Here is a 24015-nt window from a genome sequence, read left to right on the forward strand (position 1 = left end):
GAATCTTTGTAGGGTTTTTCTCCCATCCTCTAGAGCACATCAGCATGCCATCAATGAAATGGATCAGTGTGATGGTCTGTGGAATGCCCAAGCTGTCCCGATCTCATCAAGCTATATTATGACTGGGCAGGAAAGCTGACATAGCCCTGAGGCCAAAATGTAAAGAATATTGTTGGCCATCCCTCGTGAATACAAACTGTTATGACCCTCTTTTCTGATTGGAACTGAAAAGAATGCTTTTGTCAGATCAATGGCCATATACCATGTACCTGAAGTCTTATTGATCTACTCTAGCAATTACATCAGATCTGGCACAGTAGCTATGATGACGGCTATTGCTTGTTTAAGCCAGCAATAGTCTTCAGTCGTGCTCCAGGGATGTGATATTGTTTCCGATTTATTATCGTGGCTGGGAGAGGAAGGAACAATTTCAAAGCTTCCCACTTGGCCTTCCTCATTATATCTTTTACCCCACAGACTAAGAACCCAACATGAGGGCTACCCTAACATGCAACTATATCAATGCAGTCAGGAACAGGAGAAATGACCACTGAGTGTATCCACAAACCCAGCAGGCCCACTTGGAGCCAGATGTGAGCAAGGACTTCATTTATTACGTGGTCCCTGTAGGCCTATTAGAGGTCCACTCTATTAGAACTATGCTGATGTTTTGGGTCTCCAGGTATCAATGTCAACTCAGACTGTGGGTCTAAAAATGTCTGGGTATTTTGCCTTTCCCAATATACAATCACCCAAGTAAACATCCACAGGTCCCTTTGGGAAAAGAACTAGGGAAATCATCATAGTGTATACCTGCCATGCTTTGCTACCTATTTTTCTCCTGGGGACATCATGCTCTATTACCACCTCCGCAACTCCATGCAGCTCAAGTCCCTTGGCTGTTCCCTCAGACCCTGAAGGTCATTTCAATTATTATGGTCTCTATTACAATGAAGCGCCTCATCCCCATGGATATGTATGAACTCAGCTCTGCGACCACCTCTCCTACAATGAGCCCTGACCTGTAGAGAAGAGCCACCACTGTGATGCTAGTGCTACTCTCACCAGTGCTTTCCTGATGGCCTTGGTGAATGGTGTGTTTCCTGAGCTCTCTCATGGAATACAATCAATGGATATGTTTTGTATCCTCACATAATATAGTCATTCGTCCTTGGCCACTTTCCTCAGCCTTCTACTATCTGCCAAGATAGCTCAAGCATTTCTACTTCACTCAACATTGGGCATCACTTTCTTTCTTTCTTTTTTTTTTTTACTATTTAGTTTTAAGAGTTCTTTATAGCTCGGACCTTCAAGATGGCAGAGGAATAAGATGTGGGGTTCACCTTCCTCCCCACAAATACATCAGAAATACATCTACATGTGGAACAACTCCTACTGAACGCTGGCAGAAGACCTCAGACTTCCCCAAAGGCAAGAAACTCCCCCAAGTACCTGGGTAGGGCAAAAGAAAAAATAGAGAAAAGAATAGGAACAGGACCTGCACCTCGCGCAGGGAGCTGTGAAGCAGGAAAAGTTTCCACATACTAGAAGCCCCTTCACTGGCGGAGACGGGGGTGGCAGAGGGGAAGCTTCGGAGCCACGGAGGAGAGCACAGCAACAGGGGTGCAGAGGGCAAAGTGGAGAGATTCCCACACAGAGGATGGGTGCTGACCGGCACTCACCAGCCCGAGAGGCTTGTCTGCTTACCCGCCGGGGCGAGTGGGGGCTGGGAGCTGAGGCTCGGGATCCCAGGGAGAGGACTGCGGTTGGCTGAGCGAACACAGCCTGGAGGGGGCTAGTGCACCACAGCTAGCCAGGAGGGAGTCCGGGAAAAAGTCTGGAACTGCCTAACAGGCAAGAGACCACTGTTTCGGGTGTGCGAGGAGAGGGGATTCTGAGCACCACCTAAACAAGCTCCAGAGACGGGCGCGAGCCGCGGCCATGAGCGCGGATCCCAGAGACGGGCATGAGACACTAAGGCTGCTGCTGCTGCCACCAAGAAACCTGTGTGTAAGCACAGGTCACTATCCACACCTCCCTTCCGGGGAGCCTGTGCAGCCCGCCACTGCCAGGGTCCCGTGATCCAGGGACAACTACCCCAGGAGAACGCACGGCGCGCCTCAGGCTGGTGCAACGTCACACCGGCCTCTGCCGCCGCAGGCTCGCCCTACTTTCTGTACCCCTCCCTCCCCCGGCCTGAGTAAGCCAGAGCCCCCGAATCAGCAGCTCCTTTAACCCCCTTCTGTCTGAGCAAAGAACAGACGCCCTCAGGCGACCTACACGCAGAGTCGAGGCCAAATCCAAAGCTGAACCCCAGGAGCTGCGCAAAGAAGAGAAAGGGAAATCTCTCCCAGCAGCCTCAGGAGCAGAGGATTAAAGCTCCACAATCAACTTGATGTACCCTGCATCACTGGAATACCTGATAGACAACGAATCATCCCAAATTGAGAAGGTGGACTTTGGGAGCAACTGTAGACTTGGGGTTTGCTGTATGTGACCGACAGTTTTCTGGTTTTAATTTTTATCTTAGTTTAGTATTTAGCATTTATTTTCATTGGTAGATTTGTTTACTGATTTGGTTGCTGTCTTCCTTTTTCTTTTTATATAGAGATATATATATTTTTTCCCTTTTTCTCTTTTTGTGAGTGTGTATGTGTATGCTTCTTCGTGTGATTTTGTCTGTATAGTTGTTACCATTTGTCCTAGGGTTCTGTCCGTCCGTTTTTTTTTGTTTTAGTACAGTTTTTAGCGCTTGTTATCATTGGTAGATTTGTTTTTTGGTTAGGTTGCTCTCTTCTTTCTTTTTTTTTTTTTTACTACTTTTTAAATTGTTTATTTTTAATAATTATTTTTATTCTTTACTCTAATAACTTTCTTTTTATTTCCTTGCTCCCTCCCTCCCTTCCTTCCTCCCTTTTCTTCTAAGCCGTGTGGCTAACAGGGTCTTGGTGCTCCCCAGGTGTCAGGCCTGTGCCTCTGAGATGGGAGAGCCGAGTTCAGGACATTGGTCCACCAGAGACCTACTAGCTCCACGTAATATCAAATGGTGAAAGCTCTTCCAGAGATGTCTATCTCAACGCTAAGACCCAGCTCCACTCAACGACCAGAAATCAACAGTGCTGGACACCCTATGCCAAACAACTAGCAAGACAGGAACACGACCCCACCCATTAGCAGAGAGGCTGCCTAAAATCATAAAAAGTCCACAGACACCCCAAAACACACCACCGGATGTGGACCTCCCCACCAGAAAGACAAGATCCAGCCTCATCCACCAGAACACAGGCAAGAGTCCCTTCCACCAAGAAGCCTACACAACCCACAGAACCAACTTTAGCCACTGGGGACAGACATCAAAAACAACGGGAACTACGAACCTGCAGCCTGCAAAAGAAGACCCCAAACAGTAAGATAAGCAAAATGAGAAGACAGAAAAACACACAGCAGATGAAGGAGCAAGATAAAAACCCACCAGACCTAACAAATGAAGAGGAAATAGGCAGTCTACCTGAAAAAGAATTCAGAATAATGATAGTAAGGATGATCCAAAATCTTGGAAATAGAATAGAGAAAATGCAAGAAACATTTAACAAGGACCTAGAAGAACTAAAGATGAAACAAGCAATGATGAACAACACAATAAATGAAATTAAAACTACTCTAGATGGGATCAATAGCAGAATAACTGAGGCAGAAGAACAGATAAGTGACCTGGAAGATAAAATAGTGGAAATAATTACTGCAGAGAAGAATAAAGAAAAAAGAATGAAAAGAACTGAGGACAGTCTCAGAGACCTCTGGGACAACATTGAACACACCAACATTCGAATTATAGGGGTTCCAGAAGAAGAAGAGAAAAAGAAAGGGACTGAGAAAATATTTGAAGAGATTATAGTTGTAAACTTCCCTAATATGGGAAAGGAAATAGTTAATCAAGTCCAGGAAGCACAGAGAGTCCCATACAGGATAAATCCAAGAGGAAACACGCCAAGACACATATTAATCAAACTGTCAAAAACTAAATACAAAGAAAACATATTAAAAGCAGCAAGGGAAAAGCAACAAATAACACACAAGGGAATCCCCATAAGGTTAACAGCTGATCTTTCAGCAGAAACTCTGCAAGCCAGAAGGGACTGGCAGGACATATTTAAAGTGATGAAGGAGAAAAACCTACAACCAAGATTACTCTACCCAGCAACGATCTCATTCAGATTTGATGGACAAATTAAAACCTTCACAGACAAGCAAAAGCTGAGAGAGTTCAGCACCACCAAAACCAGCTTTACAACAAATGCTAAAGGAACTTCTCTAGGCAAGAAACACAAGAGAAGGAAAAGACCTACAATAACAAACCCAAAACAATTAAGAAAATGTGAATGGGAACATACATATCGATAATTACCTTAAATGTAAATGGAATAAATACTCCACTAAAAGTCACAGACTGGCTGAATGGATACAAAAACAAGACCCATATATATGCTGTCTACAAGAGACCCACTTCAGACCTACAGATACATACAGACTGAAAGTAAGGGGATAGAAAAAGATATTCCATGCAAATGGAAACCAAAAGAAAGCTGGAGTAGCAATTCTCATATCAGACAAAATAGACTTTAAAATAAAGACTATTAGAAAAGACAAGGAAGGACACTACATAATGATCAAGGGATGGATCCAAGAAGAAGATATAACAATTGTAAATATTTATGCACCCAACATAGGAGCACCTCAATACATAACGCAAATACTAACAGCCATAAAAGGGGAAATCGACAGTAACACATTCATAGTAGGGGACTTTAACACCCCACTTTCACCAATGGACAGATCATCCAAAATGAAATTAAATAAGGAAACACACGCTTTAAATGATATATTAAACAAGATGGACTTAATTGATATTTATGACATTCCACTCAAAAACAACAGAATACAATTTTTCTCAAGTGCTCATGGAACATTCTTCAGGATAGATCATATCTTGGGTCACAAATCAAGCCTTGGTAAATTTAAGAAAACTGAAATTGTATCAAGTATCTTTTCTGACCACAATGCTATGAGACTAGATATGAATTAAGGAAAAGATCTATAAAAAATACAAACACATGGAGGCTAGACAATACACTACTTAATAATGAAGTGATCACTGAAAAAATCAAAGAGGAAATAAAAAAAATCTAGAAACAAATGACAATGGAGAAACGACGAACCAAAACCTATGGGATGCAGCAAAAGCAGTTCTAAGAGGGAAGTTTCTAGCAATACAATCCTACCTTAAGAAACAGGAAACATCTCAAATAAACAACCTAACCTTACATCTAAAGCAATTAGAGAAAGAAGAACAAAGAACAAAGAAAGAAATCATAAACATCAAATCAGAAATAAATGAAAAAGAAATTAAGGAAATGATAGCAAAGATCAATAAAACTAAAAGCTGGTTCCTTGAGAAGATAAACAAAATTGATAAACCATTAGCCACACTCATCAAGAAAAAAAGGGAGAAGACTCAAATCAATAGAATTAGAAATGAAAAAGGAGAAGTAACAACTGACTCTGCAGAAATACAAAAGATCATGAGAGATAACTACAAGCAACTCTATGCCAATATAATGGACAACCTGGAAGAAATGGACAAATTCTTAGAAATGCACAACTTGCCAAGACTGAATCAGGAAGAAATAGAAAATATGAACAGACCAATCACAAGCACTGAAATTGAAACTGTGATTAAAAATCTTCCAACAAACAAAAGTCCAGGACCAGATGGTTTCACAGGTGAATTCCATCAAACATTTAGAGAAGAGCTAACACCCATCCTTCTCAAACTCTTCCAAAATATAGCAGAGGGAGGAACACTCCCAAACTCATTCTACGAGACCACCATCACCCTGATACCAAAACCAGACAAGGATGTCACAAAGAAAGAAAACTATAGGCCAATATCACTGATGAACATAGATGCAAAAATCCTCAACAAAATACTAGCAAACAGAATCCAACAGCACATTAAAAGGATCATACACCATGATCAAGTGCGGTTTATCCCAGGATGCAAGGATTCTTCAATATACGCAAATCAATCAATGTGATAAACCATGTTAACAAATTGAAGGAGAAAAACCATATGATCGTCTCAAGAGATGCAGAAAAAGCTTTCGACAAAATTCAACACCCATTTATGATAAAAACTCTCCAGAAAGTAGGCATAGAGGGAACCTACCTCAGCATACAAAAGCCATATATGACAAATCCACAGCCAACATCGTTCTCAGTGGTGAAAAACTGAAACCATTTCCACTAAGATCAGGAACAAGACAAGGTTGCCCACTCTCACCACTCTTATTCAACATAGTTTTGGAAGTTTTAGCCACAGCAGTCAGAGAAGAAAAGGAAATAAAAGGAATCCAAATCAGAAAAGAAGAAGTAAAGGTGTCATGGTTTGCAGATGACATGATACTATACATAGAGGATCCTAAAGATGCTACCAGAAAACCACTAGAGCTGATCAATGAATTTGGTATAGTAGCAGGATACAAAATTAATGCACAGAAATCTCTTGCATTCCTATACACTAATGATGAAAAATCTGAAAGTGAAATCAAGAAAACACTCCCATTTACCACTGCAATAAAAAGAATAAAATATCTAGGAATAAACCAACCTAAGCAGACAAAAGACCTGTATGCAGAAAATTATAAGACACTGATGAAAGAAATTAAAGATGAAACAAATAGATGGAGAGATATACCATGTTCTTGGATTGGAAGAATCAACATTGTGAAAATGACTATACTACCCAAAGCAATCTACAGATTCAGTGCAATCCCTATCAAACTACCACTGGCATTTTTCACAGAACTAGAAAAAAAAATTTCACAACTTGTATGGAAACACAAAAGACCCTGAATAGCCAAAGCAATCTTGAAAAAGAAAAACGGAGCTGGAGGAATCAGGCTCCCTGACTTCAGACTATACTACACAGCTACAGTAATCAAGACAGTATGGTACTGGCACAAAAACAGAAAGATAGATCAATGGAACAGCATAGAACGCCCAGAGATAAACCCATGCACATATGGTCACCTTATCTTTGATACAGGAGGCAGGAATGTACAGTGGAGAAAGGACAGCCTCTTCAATAAGTGGTGCTGGGAAAACTGGACAGGTACATGTAAAAGAATGAGATTAGAACACTCCCTAAAACCATACACAAAAATAAGCTCAAAATGGATTAAAGACCTAAATGTAAGGCCAGAACCTATCAAACTTTTAGAGGAAAACATAGGCAGAACACTCTATGACATAAATCACAGCAAGATCCTTTTTGACCCACCTCCTAGAGAAATGGAAATAAAAACAAAAATAAACAAATGGGACCTAATGAAACTTCAAAGCTTTTGCACAGCAAAGGAAACCATAAACAAGACCAAAAGACAACCCTCAGAATGGGAGAAAATATTTGCAAATGAAGCAACTGACAAAGGATTAATCTCCAAAATTAATAAGCAGCTCATGCAGCTCAGTAACAAAAAAACAAACAACCCAATCCAAAAATGGGCAGAAGACCTAAATAGACATTTCTCCAAAGAAGATATACAGATTGTCAACAAACACATGAAAGATTGCTTAACATCATTAATCATTAGAGAAATGCAAATCAAAACTACAATGAGATATCATCTCACACCAGTCAGAATGGCCATCATTAAAAAATCTAGAAACAGTAAATGCTGGAGAGGGTGTGGAGAAAGGGGAACACTCTTGCACTGCTGGTGGGAATGTGAATTGGTTACAGCCACTATGGAGAACAGTATGGAGGTTCCTTAAAAAACTACAAATAGAACTACCATATGACCCAGCAATCCCACTACTGGGCATATATCCTGTGAAAACCATAATTCAAAAAGAGTCATGTACCAAAATGTTCATCGCAGCTCTATTTACAATAGCCAGGAGATGGAAACAACCTAAGTGTCCATCATCAGATGAATGGATAAAGAAGATGTGGCACATATACACAATGGAATATTACCCAGCCATAAAAGGAAATGAAATCGAGTTATTTGTAGTGAGGTGCATGGACCTAGAGTCTGTCATACAGAGCGAAGTAAGTCAGAAAGAGAAAGACAAATACCGTATGCTAACACGTATATATGGAATCTAAGAAAAAAAATGTCATGAAGAACCTAGGGGTAAAGCAGGAATAAAGACGCAGACCTCCTAGAGAACGGACTTGAGGTTATGGGGAGGGGGAAGGGTGAGCTGTGACAGGGCGAGAGAGAGTCATGGGCATATACACACTAACAAACGTAGTAAGGTAGATAGCTAGTGGGAAGCAGCCACATGGCACAGGGATATTGGCTCGGTGCTTTGTGATAGCCTGGAGGGGTGGGATAAGGAGGGTGGGAGGGAGGGAGATGCAAGAGGGAAGACATATGGGAACATATGTTTATGTATGACTGATTCACTTTGTTATAAAGCAGAAACTAACACACCATTGTAAAGCAATTATACCCCAATAAAGATGTTAAAAAAAAAAAAAAGAACCTAGGGGTAAGACAGGAATAAAGACACAGACCTACTAGAGAATGGACTTGAGGATATGGGGAGGGGGAAGGGTAAGCTGTGATAAAGTGAGAGGGTGGCATGGACATATATAAACTACCAAACGTAAAATAGATAGCTAGTGGGCAGCAGCCACATAGCACAGGGAGATCAGCTCGGTGCTTTGTGACCACCTGGATGGGTGGGATAGAAAGGGTGGGAGGGAGGGAGACGCAAGAGCGAGGAGATATGGGAACATATGTATATGTATAACTGATTCACTTTGTTATAAAGCAGAAACTAACACACCATTGTAAAGCAATTATACTCCAATAAAGATGTAAAAAAAAAAAAAAAGAAAGAAAAAAGGAAAATTGAAATCGTATCAAGTATCTTTTCCGAGCACAGCGCTAGGAGACTAGACATCAATTACAGGAAAACACTGCAAAAAATACAAACACATGGAGGCTAAACAATATGCTACTAAATAACCAAGAGATGAAATAAGAAATCAAAGAGGAAATCAAAAAATACCTAGAAACAAATGACAATGAAAACACGATGACCCAAAACCTATGGGATGCAGCAAAGCACTTCTAAGAGGGAAGTTTATAGCAATACAATCTCACCTCAAGAAACAAGAAACATCTCAAACAACCTACTCTTACACCTGAAGCAATGAGAGAAAGAACAAGAAAAAAAAACCAAAGTTAGCAGAAGGAATGAAATCATAAATATCAGATCAGAAATAAATGAAAAAGAAATGAAGGAAACAATAGCAAAGATCAGTAAAACTAAAAGCTGGTTCCTTGAGAAGATAAACAAAATTGATAGACCATTAGCCACACTCATCAAGAAAAAAAGGGAGAAGACTCAGATCAATAGAATTAGAAATGAAAAAGGAGAAGTAACAACTGACACTGCAGAAATACAAAGGATCATGAGAGATTACTACAAGCAACTATATGCTAATAAAAGACACAACTAGGAAGAAATGGACAAATTCTTAGAAAAACACAACCTTCTGAGACTGAACCAGGAAGAAATAGAAAATATAAACAGACCAATCACAAGCACTGAAATTGAGACTGTGATTAAAAATCTTCCAGCAAACAAAAGCCCAGGACCACATGGCTTCACAGGTGAAGTCTACCAAACATTTAGAGAAGAGCTAATACCTATCCTTCTCAAACTCTTCCAAAATATAGCAGAGGGAAGAACACTCCCAAACTCATTCTACGAGGCCACTGTCACCCTGATAGGAAAACCAGACAAAGATGTCACAAAGAAAGAAAACTACAGGCCAACATCACTGATGAACATAGATGCAAAAATCCTCAACAAAATACTAGCAAACAGAATCCAACAGCACATTAAAAGGCTCAAACACCATGATCAAGTGGGGTTTATCCCAGGAATGCAAGGATTCTTCAATATACACAAATCAATCAATGTGATACACCATATTAACAAAATGAAGGAGAAAAAACATATGATCATCTCAATAGATGCAGAAAAAGCTTTCAACAAAATTCAACACCCAGTTATGATAAACACTCTCCAGAATGTAGGCATAGAGGGAACCTACCTCAACATAATAAAGGCCATGTATGACAAACCCACAGCCAACATCGTTCTCAGTGGTGAAAAACTGAAACCATTTCCTCTAAGATCAGGAACAAGACAAGGTTGCCCACTCTCAGCACTGTTATTTGATATAGTTTTGGAAGTTTCAGCCACAGCAATCAGAGAAGAAAAAGAAAAGGAATCCATATCAGAAAAGAAGAAGTAAAACTGTCACTGTTTGCAGATGACATGATACTATACATAATCCTAAAGATGCTACCAGAAAACCACTAGAGCTAACCAATGAATTTGGTAGAGTAGCAGGATACAAAATTAATGCACAGAAATCTCTTGCATTCCTATACACTAATGATGAAAAATCTGAAAAAGAAATTAAGGAAACACTCCAATTACCATTGCAACAAAAATAATAAAATACCTAGGAATAAACCTACCGAAGGAGACAAAAGACCTGTATGCAGAAAACTATAAGACACTGATGAAAGAAATTAAAGATGATACAAACAGATGGAGAGATAGACCATGTTCTTGGATTGGAAGAATCAACATTGTGAAAATGACTATACTACCCAAAGCAATCTACAGATTCAATGCAATTCTTATCAAATTACCAATGGAATTTTTCACCGATCTAGAACCAAAAATTTCACAATTTGTATGGAAACACAAAAGACCCCGAAAAGCCAATGCAATCTTGAGAAAGAAAAACGGAGCTGGAGGAATCAGGCTCCCTGACTTCAGACTATACTACACAGCTACAGTAATCAAGACAGTATGGTACTGGCACAAAAACAGAAAGATAGATCAATGGAACAGGATAGAAAGCCCAGAGATAAACCTACGCACATATGGTCACCTTATCTTTGATAAAGGAGGTAGGAATGTACAGTGGAGAAAGGACACCCTCTTCAATAAGTGGTGCTGGGAAAACTGGACAGGTACATGTAAAAGTATGAGATTAGGTCACTCCCTAACACCATACACAAAAATAAGCTCAAAATGGATTAAAGACCTAAATGTAAGGCCAGAAACTATCAAACTCTTAGCGGAAAACATAGGCAGAACACTGTATGACATAAATCACAGCAAGATCCTTTTTGACCCACCTCCTAGAGAAATGGAAATAAAAACAAAAATAAACAAATGGGACCTAATGAAACTTCAAAGCTTTTGCACAGCAAAGGAAACCATAAACAAGACCAAAAGACAACCCTCAGAATGGGAGAAAATATTTGCAAATGAAGCAACTGACAAAGAATTAATTTCCAAAATTAACAAGCAGCTCATGCAGCTCAATTAAAAAAAAAAAAAAACCCAATCCAAAAATGGGCAGAAGACCTAAATAGACATTTCTCCAAAAAAGATATACAGATTGCCAAAACACATGAAAGGATGCTCAACATCACTAATCAATAGAGAAATGCAAATCAAAACTACAATGAGGTATCACCTCACACCAGTCAGAATGGCCATCATCAAAAAATCTACAAACAATAAACACTGGAGAGAGTGTGGAGAAAAGGGAACCCTCTTGCACCGTTGGTGGATATATAAATTGATACAGCCACTATGGAGAACAGTATGGAGGTTCCTTAAAAAACTAAAAATAGAACTACCATATGACTCATCAATCCCACTACTGGGCATATACCCTGAGAAACCATAATTCAAAAAGAGTCATGTACCACAATGTTCACTGCAGTTCTATTTACAATAGCCAGGACATGGAAGCGACCTAAGTGTCCATCAACAGATGAATGGATAAAGAAGATGTGGCACATATATACAATGGAATATTACTCAGCCATAGAAAGAAAAGAAATTGAGTTATTTGTAGTGAGGTGGATGGACCTAGAGTCTGTCATACAGAGTGAAGTAAGTCAGAAAGAGAAAAACAAATACTGTATGCTAACACATATATATGGAATCTAAAAAAAAAAAAAAAAAGGTTCTGATGAACCTAGTGGCAGGACAGGAATAAAGACACAGATGTAGGGAATGGACTTGAGGACACAGGGAGGCGGAAGGGTAAGCTGGGACGAGGTGAGAGAGTGGCATGGACATACATACACTACCAAATGTAAAATAGATAGCTAGTGGGAATAGTGGGAAGCAGCTGTATAGCACCGGGAGATCAGCTCTGTGCTTTGCGACCATCTAGAGGGGTGGGATAAGGAGGGTGGGAGGGAGACGCAAGAGGGAGGGGATATGGGGATAACGTATGCATATAGCTGATTCACTTTGTTATACAGCAGAAACTAACACGACATTGTAAAGCAATTATACTCCAATAAACATGAAAAAAAAAGGGGGGACTTGTATCAGAATATATAAAGAAGGGGCTTCCCTGGTGGTGTAGTGGTTCAGAGTCCGCCTGCCAATGCAGGGGACACGGGTTCGAGCCCTGGTCCAGGAAGATCCCACATGCCATGGAGCAACTAAGCCCGTGCGCCCCAACTACTGAGCTTGCGCTTTAGAGCCAGAAACCACAACTACTGAGCCCACATGCTGCAACTACTGAAGCCCACGCACCTAGAGCCCGTGTTCTACAACAAGAGAAGGCACCCCAATGAGAAGCCTGCACGCCACGATGAAGAGTAGCCCCCGCTTTCCACAGCTAGAGAAAGCCCGTGTGCAGCAACAAAGACCCACCACAGCCAAAAATAAAAATAAATAAAATAAATTAATTTTTAAAAAAAGAATATACAAAGAACTCTCAAAACTCAATAAGAAGACAAACAAGCCAATTTTTTAAAAAAACGGGCAAAAGATTTGAACAGACACTTCACCAAAAATGTTAAATGAATGGCAAACAAGCACAGGAAAAGAGAAGTTCAACATCATTAGTCACTACAAAAATCCAACAAAGCTCAGTAAGCTACCAATACATACTTATTAAAATGTCTAAAAACAAAAAAACTGATAATACCAAGTACTGGAGAGGATGTGGAGCACCTAGAACACCCACCCATACATTGCTGATGGGAATGCAAAATGACACATCCATTTTGAAAAACACTTTCCTTATAAAGTCAAACCATACCACCCAGCCATCATACTTGTAGGTGTTTACCAAAGTGAAATGAAAACTTATCACAAAGAAACCTATATGTAAATGTTTCTAGTGACTTTATTCATAATCACCAAAAATTAGAAACAGACCTAATGTCCCTCAACTGGATGGCCAAAGCATAAGGAAAAGGGACGGAAGGAAGAGAAGATCCAAGATGCAGGAAGAGCAGGGACTGAGACAGATCTGGGGTCTAAGCAGCAGCAGTGGGAATTTCTCTTTAGAACACATTCTCACTAACTCAGATCTAGCAATTCCCAAGCTCTTTGCTGCTTGGTTCTGAGTTTCAGATTCCTGGGAGAGACTATGATTGCACCGCTTTAAGCTGGATGTCTACCTCTGGACAAAATTGGCAGTAGGCAGTGGGCAAGTTACCTAAGTCTGAGAAAGTCGCTGGGACTTGTCCCTGTGCACTGGAGCCACTCACAGCAAAGGGGAACTGTGTGCTAGGTAGGTGCCCCAAGAAATGTGTATTATAAGCAAAAAGGATGCACCAGTCCTCTTCCACTAGAGGTCACCAACAGGATATGGAAAGGACAAAAAGAGTTCAGTGGCATTCTCATTACTTTTTCCCCCACAGTCTCTTTAATATCCCAACAGGTTTTTGTCTACAGCCTAGGAGAAATTACCCTCATTCTCATGTTTATATTTTAAAGTTTTGTTTAAACTACTGACAAAAGATCATATGCATTCTCACTCAGTCCTTCATCTAAAAGATAATACCTCTAAATGCTTAGGTTATGACATATATACACTATTGATACTATGTAAAAAATAGATAACTAATGAGAACCTACTGTATACAAGGAACTCTACTCAATCCTCTGTGGTTACCAAAATGGGAAGAAAATCCAAAAAAGAGGGAATGTATGTATACGTATAGCTGCTTCACTGTACTTTGCTGTACAGTAGAGACTAACACAACAGTGAAATAAAGCAACTATACTCCAGTAAAAATTAATTAATTTAAAAAATAAAAATAAATAAATAAATGTTTAGGGTATGTTAAGTAGTAGCTTTAACATGCTACTACCTTGCTCAAAAACTTGTAGAGGCTCCCTATTACCTACCACATTAAAGCATCTGAGAATTTAGAGTTCCTTATCAAATAGCCCCTCCCTGACTTTTCCAACTCCTCATTTATTAAACATCTGTTGAACATACAGTGATCTCTACTTTCTAGACACTAACATGAATATGATGACCTTATTTGTCAATCTTATTGACAAGAATTTATGGGCATAATGGAACCAAATATCTGAACTGAGACCATCCCAGAATATTTGTGGCATGTTTGCCATAATTAAAAGATATCACACACACCAAAAAAAAAAGTTGAAAACATAGTCTCTATCTTGCAAGAGTAGTTCTGTGTGGTACAGGCTACTGCCCAGCAACCTTTGACCCTGTTCAGAATCCAGGCTGCCCCCAGGCCTACCTTGTTCATGCCCACCTTGCTTTTCTTTTGCTATTCCTTTGACCTTGAAAATCTTATCTTGTGCATCATCACTCTATTCTGTGCCCCCCACTCGAGGAAATACGGTAACCATCTTCAAAATATTTGTGCTTACTAACCTCTCCATACTCTGAACAATTCTTGTAACATAACAAAAAGCTGTCTTTTCTGAGTATGAGAAGAACTTTGCATGTAATTTTTCAAAAATTAAGGAATTGGATAAATTTTTATCCAATTTGTAATACGTTAGTATCAAGAATAAGTTAAACGATAATTATGTGTTTTCCTTAACCCAAGCACCTCCCTTCATGAGGTAATCTGTCTCTCCACTCCTTGGAACTTCCATTACATTTCATTCCTCTACTGAGCACAAGTCGTTTTCTGTTTTGCATTATGGTTCTCTGTCAATACCTGTTTCTTCTGTGAGATTATGGCTCCTTGAGGGAAAGATCTGTGTCTTACTCTAATGTGCACCCCTTCTAGTTCTCAGCACAACACACTTTTTTCTTAAATAATGAAGGAAGGTATTAACCAACAGAGATTTCTATGGTGATATTATTACAGTCTCATCTTCCATATAAGCCTGTCGAACAGCCTAGAAATAAAACACTTTAAACAGTTCAGAGAACCCTATCTGTGAAATTGTTGGTACAATGTAATTCTAAAGTAGGTTTGGGGCCCCCCGACTATACAGAAAGCTGTCTTCTCTTCTGTGTTACTTTCCCAAGCAAAAAAAAAAAAAACAGATAGTGGTTCCTGAGAAATAAGTGCTAATTTTAGCATTCCGTATATTAATGATTAGCAAGCAGCCAGTTCTTTCTCAGTAGCAGTACAGTAACATGGTTAGGAACTTGGGGTCTGCTGTCAGACTACCTGGATTTCAATCTTACCTCCACCACATATTAGCTATGGGACCTTAGGCAAGTTGTCTAATATCTTTGTGCCTCATTTTCATCACCAGTAAAAGGTAGAAACTTAACAGTACAGTCCCTCTAAGGGATGGTGTGAAAAATTAATGATTTAATATATTGAATATTTAAAGTGTTTAGAATAGAATACCTGGCACTTTGTTTAAAAGTGATTGCAATATGTAGCACTACATTTACCTTACATTCCCTATTGGTAAGTTTCATGATGTTAAGAACAAAATGAGTTTGTTTGTGTTTTTCTTTTTATCTCCTACAGCACTTAGCAGAGTGAAACAAATACTAGACGTTCAAAAAATTACGACGTGAATTGTATTTGAGACACAGAGATCGAATGCACAAGAAAATGAAGGTAGGTTAAAATGTAAACACAATTAATTTAAATAAAAAGAGTTCTTGGCATATCATTTGCATACCTTCAGTTATTGCTTTATAATTAGTTGCTAGGTGCTTTATGACTTTATCTTTTTCTTGCCCTCTCAGAGCATGTAGTTTGGTGTAATACAGGTTATGTCTCTCAGAACTGCTGGCCTCCTGACAAGCTGGCTATTTAGTCTGAGTGATGAGGTTACTGCAGCAAAAACTGGGTTAAAGTACATTACTTTTCTGCTGGAGATGAAAGGCCAGTAATCCCAGAAAACAGCGCACAGAAAGAGTTGGGCCAGCCAAGCACTTTGTGAAGGCTCATTTAGACCCTCCGCCGTGGGGTACTATGAAGGTGAGTGTCCTGATGCCAGGGTCGCGGGCCCGGAGGCCTGAGTGGGCAGCTGGTCTCGGTAGGAGAGACAGAGCCCGGCCGAGGCCGCTGGATGAATCATTCTCACCTCTCTAGGCAGGTGCGGGCGGCAGGATGCTTCCGCTTCGCCACGGTGCGGGCGGGACTGGGAGCGGCGGCATTCCCCGCGGAGGCCTCCCCCGGGCCGCCTCCTCCGGGCGGGCACTGACCTTGCCGCAGGCGTCCAGGCTGCCGCAGTCCCAGCGCCGCAGAGCCCGGAGCTGGTGGGGGGCGCCCACTGGCACCCGGACCCACAGCTCGTCGGGGCGGGCCGCAGAGCCCATGTGGAGCCGCCGCCCTCCCGCCGTCCCTCGGCGCTTCATTCCCGCGCGCGGTCGCCGGCTGAGGCGCGGGGGCCGCGCGTCTAGGCGCCGGGGGGCGGGGCGGGGCGCGGCGCGCGGCGCGGCGCGCGCCCCCCGGGCCGCGGAGGTCGTCTCGCGCGGGCGCACGCGCCGCAGCCGCGCGGGGCGGGGAGGGTGGGTATGCTCTGGGCGCGCGCACCGCCGTCGCTTCAGCCTGGTGTTCCGCTCGCGCAGCCTGCTCCCGGCGCTCGGCCGCAGCACGCCGACTCCGGAGCGGCCATGGGCTGCGCGGGGCCCGCGGTGTAGAGTCCGCCAGCCCCGGACCCGCATCCCTCACCCTGACAGTCCCGGTAAGCGGGGGCGGGGGCGGCGGGGACCAGGCAGGCACCGTGAGGGGCGGGTCTGCGGGCCGCGGACAGCCCTCCGTGGACTCAGAGGTGCTGTGTGGGAGCCGTCCCGAGGGTCTCCCTGTGTAAGTGGATGAACCCCGAGTATCCCTGCCTCTACCCCTTGGGAGAGTCCCGGAGGCGGTGTGCGGAGCCGCCCCCATGGAAGACCCCTGTGCGAGTGGAGATTCCCAGGGCTCTCTCGGCATTTGCTGCCACGGGGAGGCCCAGTGTGGAGGACGCCATACCCAGAGAGACTGTGTACCTACGGGAGGGCAAGGGTGGTCTCTGGTGTTGTCTCAGTGGAAGACCATTCGGGAACATAGGGGAGCCTTAGGAGCCTGCACCGTGGGGACGGACCCCACAGAGGACCCGTGTATATAGGAGGACCCGAGACTGTGCCCTAGAACTGCCTGGAAGAAACCTCTGACTGGAAGGAGAGGACCCTGCCATGGGATCCAGGCCAGGAGTAACTTCCCGTATGCACAAAGGTCTTTGGCTTTGACCTCCTTCAGGGCTCAGTGTTTCCTAACTTGTATCTCTCCAGCGTGGTCGAGAGGCAGGGGTCCTGTGGGGCTGCGCCTTTGTCCGTTCGTCCCCCACCCCATTAGAGTTTGTATTCTCCGTGGTAGCCCAGTTGGCTCCAAGCTCAAGGCAGGAACTTCTCTCAGAGCACAGGGTGCAAGAGAGGGGAGGACCAGTGAGGCCTCTGAAGCAAAGAAAGGAGATTTGAGCCCCTGAGCTTGACCCTCAGGAAGAAAGCAGTAAAATCAGGTAGAATAACTGACTCAGCCAGGTCCTGTAGAGAAAATCCTTTGACGGAAGGAAAAAAGGATATGTAGGATTATTGAGCACCAGTGTGCCAAATACTAAACCAGGGATGTTTAACATCTCATAGAATCCTTACAACAGCCTTATGAAATTATCCCCTTTTAAACATTTGGCACTTTAGACTCAGGTTTAGCAATTTGCCCAAGGTCACAAAGCATGGAATCATGAAATCTGTTTTTCTAAGTTTTTTTGGGTATCAAGGAGAGGCAGAAGCAAGAATGTTTATTTGTTAATAAATTGCTTTAAGATACCAAGCACCGGGCTTTGCAATAGTATACGCTCAGTAAATGTGATGATTAATTAAGTGGATGAAGACAGTTTAATTGGGGATGAGTGTGCTGTAGGAACTGATTTCCACTGAACCCCCAAATTTCAGGGTGTGGCTTCCTTCACTGGCAACCCTACTGTAATTATGCCTCTGGGTGGCTCTGCACTTAATTGGGTCTGGGAGAGGCCTCTGGGTGTAGTCTTTGACAGGACTTGCTCTGGGGATCTAGTGGAACCCTTCGGAGGATGGAGTATTCTGAGACTACCCTCCCTGCTTGCAGAATCCTTGAGGGAGAGGACAGAGAGACAGGATCACTTTTAGGAAGCATGACCTACAGTGTCTTTGTGGCCATCTGACTCCATGCACTAGCAGACATTGGTCCACAGATACCACTCAGGATACTTGCCCAGCAGTGCCTCTGCATGATGAGGAGGAGGGCAGGAAAGGCTTAGAGCCAAGGAAGGTTTATTGGGAGTCCATCGTCTGGGGGAATGCAAAGGGTCTGTGCCTGACATAGTGATGCACCCTCATCTCACCCCCTGGGCTGTAGTAGCTTTCATTCCATCTGAATCCCAAGGGTGTGAATTTGGAGCCAAGGATAGACTCTGGTTTCTTGTCCAAAAATGGAGTGGTGAGGGGGCTAAGCAGTGGAATTCACCAGAGTATTCTGGAAGAGTTTTCCTGTTCCCCTTCCTTTCTCCTTCCACATAGCCAAACCTAGTGACATCCTCCTTTAACAGAGGTGGGTTCCCTGGGCTCCTGGGGTTACATAGTGAGAAGGGAGATCAGGCTTGTGAGAAAACAGAACAACCTGGGTGTGGCATCTCATGCACAGCTCAGTGGAACAAACTCTGACAAAGGCTGATATTGGTTAAGCACCTGCCCATTAGAGAATTGTTTATAATCCCCTTTCAGTTCAAACACCTTTCATCAGTTTAACACACCAAAATAAACAGGGATATATATCTTTTTTAAGAAAATCAGAGCAAGCCTGCAAATATGATCTTTGCTCCGATTCAGAGATTTGTCACTGGGTTTTATTCCTAAACTGGTCTTTTTTACTGAGGGCTCTTGGTATCACACCCACTCATGACCCTGGAAAAATTGCTAGATGGCTCCAGGTGCTCCCCAAATATTGGACCTTGGATATCACTTCTTTGATGTCCAGCATTGGGTAAACGTTAAGATTACAAAATCCTAAGAATACTGACTGTCTCCTCTAATCACAACATGAGTCTGCAAATCAAATCATTCCACAGTGGGGATGAAGGATGTCATCAGGTGGCCTTAATCTTCTTTTTTTTAAAAAAAAGCTCTCTCTAAAGAGAAATAAAAGGGGAGAGCATGGCTCACACAATTTCACTTGAGTGTACACAAATGAGTCTGGATTTTTTAGCCTTTAATCTTCCTCATCATCTCTGACCACATTCTTATGGTTTTCTTCCTCCTACATTTGCCATCTTTAGACAATGCTTCCTCTTCCTCAAACACATAAATAGTAGGACCTTCCCCTGCCCGTTTCTCATACTCCTTATATTTTTTTCAGTACACCTGTTCCTAAGTGGATCATATTTATGCAAAAAGTTTCCTTTCTTTTTAGCTACAGAGTCTATTATCTTCCAGTCCCACATGCTTTTCTCCAGCAGTGCTCTTGGTTTCTGCTATCTTCATTTCCCAAATTGCTTTATTCATTTCTAATGGGAATATCATTATCTACTCCAACCCCTCAATCTTAATGACCAAGTTCTGACAGAAATGCTTACCAGCTTTTGACCAAGAAACCAAGACCATCAGTGTCCAACTGGAGACATGACTATTTTTTCTATTATAACATCCCCCTTCATCCTTCCTTCCCTTCCAGCAATCCACTCAGAGACCCATATACATTTACTAAGTGCTACCCACTTGCCAGGGCACTATGCTAGATAAATATGAGAGTTCCTTGCCCTTGAGGTGTTCACATAGGATCAGTCTGCATTTCTCTAATCATTTACTACAAAAAGTAAGAAGAAAAAAGAGAGTACAGCTTTACAGAGTATCTATAGGAATCATCATACAGTACGCCTTTTCCCAGGCATCACTGAAGCACCACTGCTGTTCTGTGCCTCCTCTGGCAGCCACATCCTTAGCCCCGTGCCATTGCCCTGCCAGAATTACTTCCGCCCATATACTTTGAGTGAACTGGCCACTCTTGGCTCTCTATGATAATAATGACGGTACCTTATATTTGGATAATATGTGACAATTTACAAGCCCTCTTACATGATCTCATTTGGTTTTCAGAAATGTTTCATCTTAACTGTGGTCTTCTTACTAAAACAACAGCGTGTTGGTTGGCTGGCTGGTTTTCTCTCCTTTTTTTCGTTTTGTTTCATTTTGTTTTGTTTTGTTTTGTTTTTTGAGCCTCCTAATCAGGGTTACGGGTCTCCAGAGGGAAAGCCCCAATGATTTACTACAGCCTCTACCTACCAGCCCTTAGGCTATGAAGAGGAGTTTCCTGTTGGGTCCAAAGGCCAAGCAATGCACTCACTGGTCAACCCTAGGACTTATCAGGGCTGTCCTGCTACCTGGCCTTAGAAAATCCAATTCTCTGTGTTTTCTTTCCTCCCTGAAATCTAAATACATATTCCCTTCTAGACAAATAGTTTAAGCATACTATCTCAAACCAGTTCTCTGGGCTAATTCTTATGTGAAGGCAGGTTTCTTTGCCTATTTCTATCTAACACCCGGCTGGCTTCATACCATCTAAGCCATCATGGAGTCTCCATATAGCTCCATGCCTTGGCATGTGCTTTTATCTCTTCCTGGAATGCCTTTTTTTCCCTTATCCACTGGGGTAACTCCCACTCAGATTTCAAAATTTAGCTCAAGCAACACTTTTTTTTTTTTAATCCTACACTTATGCCCCCTACACACGCACATACTCACACTGCTTTCTCACAGGCTGAGTGAGGTTCCATTTGTTCAATCTACCAACAGTTACTAAGCGCCTAATTTGTGCCTAACACATAGTAGGCTGCACTCAGCAAATATTTGTAGAATCAACAAATAAGTCATGATAATTAAGGTATAATGAGTGCATTAAATGGGGCTGAATCTGTGCTTCAGGGCCCCAGAGCAGAGAACAGGGAGTGTCTCTCCATCTTGCTGAAAAGCTCTGCTTGCTAAGTGCAGTCACACCAGCCAGTCACTGATGGTGCGCTATTCCTTAACTGTTGCTCTGCTTCTGTGGGAAGCCTGCACTGTAGCTTCTCATGAAGACCCATCCCAGGCCCCTAGAGGCTAAAGATCATGCCATAATTTTGGCCTCATGTTTATTAGAGCTTTTGGACTTCCAGTAAATATTAAACAACAACAGCACCTCCCTCACACCTCATTCTCCTGAGCTGAGTCCAAGAAGACATTTTTACTCAGTCTTCGGCCCTCCTGCTCCTTGGAAATCTCAGAAGAGTCCTGTGCAGTCAGGGGTGACTGTGTCTTCCTGGGCTGACTGAAGCCAGTGCCACTGCACTGGATAAACAGAGGAGACTGGAAGAAGACAGGGAGGTATCATCAGTTAGACCCCTTTAGACATGAAAACTAAAAGTAGCCCATAGGCTACTGCCAGGCAACAGAATGGCTGACTAGAAACAGGCTCCAGGAGCACTGTGGTGAGGCAATGGATTCCTAAGGCAGGACCAAGATACTGGAGATCAGCCAAACTATTTCGGGCTTGAAGTCCTCAAAGACGAACAGAGGGTAAGGAGACTCTTTGATAATTTTTGTTTAAAGTCTCTAGATTGATGCTGATGTGCACAGTGAACTTAGGGTCTCTGCTGTGCATTCTGCATTTTGTAGACCCTGGTTCTGCTGGTTTTCCATACCCTTATGGCTAATCACCTGCTGTGTTAGGTACATGGCTTCCTTGAGGTTCTCAGACAACCTTTTAGGCACATGCTATACCTGGAGCCAATTGTCAACCACCTTGAAATTTTTCACCCTTATTTGCAGATGCTGCTCATCTCATGCTAAATTTCTCCAGCCCAAACCCAGGAGGGAGGAGATACACTTTTAAGTTTACTGCACGTGCCCTCAGGGCAGCTGCCCGCCTGTCGGCCAGTTCACAGTGCCCCCAGGACACAGCATAAATGCAGGGGACTGTTGACTTTGGTAATATTAGTCTCTCTTTTTTTATAATTGTGGTTGTGGAAACTGGCCAAATTCTAAAATTCTGTAGCTCTCTCCTGTGGTCAAAGAAATCACCCATAACTACTGTATGGTTACCTGTTCTCATCCCTGCTAGCCCTGAATCAGCAGATAGGGTCCCCTCTGGGGAAGCAGAGTAGATGTGATGAGATGAGCAGGTGACTGTATAGTTTCTAGAATTGTGTTCTGAAGATTTGGTCTGATCAGTCTCTCTGGCCAACTTTGAGGAAGAGAAAAGGTAGTGACACCATGATCTCAAACTTTTTATGTTGCCTAGTTATCTCTGCAACATTCGTTGAACCAAGATTTATAGAACACATACTCTGTGAAAGGCAGTGGGAACCATCTAGACTTTTCTCCTTCTCAATCTCAGTGAAAAACTGGGATTCCTTTTTCCATCTGCTCAACCCACTCTGGTTGTTTTCCCCTGTCTCCCAGCTCAGAGGTTTTCTTTGCCTTGTTCCTGCCTAGGGAAGCCTTCATAACCTCCAAACAATCAATTTTAGTTGCTTTTGAGCCTTTTTCAAACAGCTGCCATTCCCATACCAAGAATCAGATGAAAGCAAGTAAATGTGCTTTACATTTAGCATGCCCAGTGAGGAGACTCCTGCCTGTTGAGAGGCTCCTCACAGCCAGAAGTCTTTATCGAGAGCTTTGGAAGAGGTTCCCTAGCTGCCTTCCTTTTCCTTATTTTGCCACCAGCTCCTGCTGTGGAGCAGCCCCTCCTCCTCTTACTCCCACCACTTTGCCCTTATAAATCATCCCCCTGCGTTGTAAGCATGTGCTCTGCAGAGAATGGGTGTGTCTTGCACGCACACATTTCAAGCTGCCCACATATGTCTTACTGCCTGACAGATTCATCTAGACAGACTTCTCTTCCCTGAAGAAAGTTTCTGGTTGTCATCTGTTTTCATTTCCTCCAAATCGTAGAGTCAGAGAGCCCTGTTCTACCTCATGTCCCTCTTATTCACCACCACCTGCTCCTGCTCCCATGAGGTTTTTTTCCAAGCCTTCCCTAGGTTCTACAAATCCTCTGACAGTCACATCATTCTTGGGACAATGTCTTTTTATCCCTCTTTCATCCTTGTTAGGGAGGCAGAAAACCCCAGTTCCACCCATCAGCCAAAGGAGTAATCATTAGATATAATTTGTGGCATCTTTGCAACTTGATTTCCTTTTAACTCACTCTTCTTCCTAGGACTCCTTCCAGCACAGCAGAGGCCGGTTTTTCTCATCAGGCATTTGTTTTTAACTCCTCACTAATCAGGACCACTTGTTTCTCTAGAAATTAGAACTGATTTTGTTAATTTTTCCAACACCCCAGGTGCACATCGTGGATATTTCAGCATACTTGCTTTTAATCAGGGTGTCTTTTGCATATAGTTTCAACCCTCTCCATTAAGAATTAAGGGGTTTTAGCCTCACTCTTAAAGCCTAATTCTGATGTGTCCTCACAATTTACTCTCAAAATCAAAGCCTTGTGATGAAAATGACTTGGGGTCTTGTTTGGATTTTGATGCCTTCTTTTTAATGGCTCTGCTCTACATTTGCTGCCCTTATGGGCATAAAATGGCCTAGAAAACTGAAGGGGGAATAGCAGTACTCCAAGATCCTGTGGTCAGGGCTAGAAAGTAGTTTTTTTATTTGTTTTTGTCTGTTTGTTTTGCTGGTGGATGTTG

The 24015-nt window shown here is 42.5% G+C and overlaps 1 protein-coding gene and 1 long non-coding RNA gene across 5 annotated transcripts in view; one reads left to right on the forward strand and one right to left on the reverse strand.

Annotated features, from left to right (window-relative positions):
- Nucleotides 1-16724, reverse strand: part of LOC307188788 — a 111563-nt gene extending 94839 nt beyond the window's left edge. For all 3 annotated transcript variants that reach the window (XR_013829069.1, XR_013829070.1, XR_013829071.1), the window contains exon 1: nt 16414-16724. This is a non-coding gene — a long non-coding RNA (uncharacterized lncRNA). The remainder of the gene's footprint in view (nt 1-16413) is intronic.
- Nucleotides 16725-16876: 152 nt separating this feature from the next.
- The window catches only part of PHF24 (PHD finger protein 24), a 28383-nt gene continuing 21244 nt past the window's right edge, over nt 16877-24015 (forward strand). For both annotated transcript variants that reach the window (XM_079926391.1, XM_079926392.1), the window contains exon 1: nt 16877-17016. The gene's annotated coding sequence lies outside the window, so the exon portion shown is untranslated. The remainder of the gene's footprint in view (nt 17017-24015) is intronic.

Source organism: Stenella coeruleoalba, assembly GCF_951394435.1.
Source record: "Stenella coeruleoalba genome assembly, chromosome: 7".
Lineage (NCBI taxonomy): Eukaryota > Metazoa > Chordata > Mammalia > Artiodactyla > Delphinidae > Stenella > Stenella coeruleoalba.